Raw genomic sequence first — 2015 nt, 5'->3', positions numbered from 1 at the left:
CCTAGTGGGGTCCCCCAGGGTTCAATACTAGGACCTCTTCTCTTCTTGATTTATATTAACGATCTTCCTCAACAAGTTTCATCTGACTTATTGCTTTTTGCTGATGACGTGAAACTTTGGAGAGAGATACGTAATCATAATGATATACTAGTTCTTCAGGAGGATCTGACTCGACTTCAAAGTTGGGCAGACGACAACGGACTTACCTTCAACACTTCAAAGTGCAAGGTAGTCCATCTGAGACATGTTGCAGACTATAGTTATAACTTAGGTAACTCCCCTCTAGAAGTTTCCCAAGTTGAAAAAGATCTAGGAGTGTTGGTACCTTACGACCTGAAATCGTATGTGAACTGTGACAAAATCGCCTCTCAAGCAAACCTTGCACTGGTAATATTGAAGCGCATTTTTGTCCAGTTTGACGGTAGAACCTTCCATATAATCTTCAACAGTTTTATTCGTCCCCATTTAGAGTACGGAAACAGTATTTCCTCCCTCCCTCCAAAAGGATAAGGACACTCTGGAACGTATACAACGTCGAGCCACGAAATCAGTCCGGGGACTCAAATTCAAACCTTATGAAGAGCGCCTCAAATCACTTAACCTTTACCCGTTAGAGTACAGGCGTCTTAGAGGTGATCTTCTTATGGCTTATAGTATCCTTAATACTTCTGGTCATCCCCTTAAACATCTTCTTAAGCTTAGTCATAGCACTAACCTGAGAGGTAACACCCAGAAATTGGAGACCCTACATAGCAGAACAGACTGCAGACACAACTTCTATTCCGTAAGAGTTGTCAAGCGCGGGAATTCGCTGCCGACTGAGCTAGTCCAAGCGACCTCCCAGGAGTCCTTTAAGAGGAAACTTGACTTATTCTTAAGGACTAAGGACAACATATTATTATGATTTACCAAATTCTTTTTTTCCTCTATTATCGTTCATATACCTAGGTTCTTACCTGGAGGTATTGGTGATCCACTGCTACTAGACACGGAAGCCCGTTAAGCGAAAGCTTCTTCTATTCCGTCCTCAACCATTTGAACCATTCGAACCATTTATGTTTCTTATTATTTTCTTTTACTCAGGTTACAAAATGAAAGTATAAGCAATTCATTTTTATCGAGCACAGCCCTTCAAAAAATCTTTTCGCTCCGCTTTTATTGACTTAGGACGTAATGCTTTATTATGGAAATTGTTGTGTTTTATTAAGACAATCATGTATAGTTTTGCTTTAACCGCGGTTTTTTATTTCAGGTTTGCGATTTCGCTTCCGTCGTACGTTTTTGTTAGTGTGTTGACCGTTTCCGTGTATTGTTACGGAAATATTCGTGCTCAAGATAGAGTAAGAAAAGCTATTTTAATTTTACCGATTTCTGCTCGGAGTGTCTTACAATCCATTTATTTGATCAACTGTAATGCGTTATATATATATATATATATATATATATATATACGTCAGCAGCCCTTTTTTATATTCTTTGGTTTGGCAAGACCTCATGTTAAGTTTTCTTTGGATTATTTCTGTTACCTGGTATTTTATTTTCAGTCTAGTCTTCGTATCCCATTGTGTTCATACTTGACTTTGTATATTACCTGTCTATTCCGACTCACAAAGGTTCCAGTGATTGACATTGTGAGCCTTGGGTATTCAGTATTTTATATCAATTTCACGACACTTAACCTCATCACATGTCTCGTTCTTTCTCATGTTTATCAGGATAATTCCATATAACTACATTTATTTCCAATAAGATACCCCATTGCTCATGTGTACGCTTGTGCGTTATCTTACAATAATTGCCTTATATATTAATGACCATAACCGATAGGCATTTTTGACATGTTGGTAGTTTAAGTACATGTTACTTAACAGTGTTAAAAATTACTTCGAACTATTAAATTACAAACTTATTGGAGGTTGGTACACCAGGACCCTATTATTTGATGCTTTGTTGTTTTCAAGTCCTTAGATTATCTCTGTGTAACCCAATTGTATGATAAATAGAAGTATTCAAAT

Source organism: Schistosoma mansoni, chromosome 4 (genome assembly GCF_000237925.1).
Source record: "Schistosoma mansoni strain Puerto Rico chromosome 4, complete genome".
Lineage (NCBI taxonomy): Eukaryota > Metazoa > Platyhelminthes > Trematoda > Strigeidida > Schistosomatidae > Schistosoma > Schistosoma mansoni.
This window is presented reverse-complemented; position numbering follows the sequence as displayed.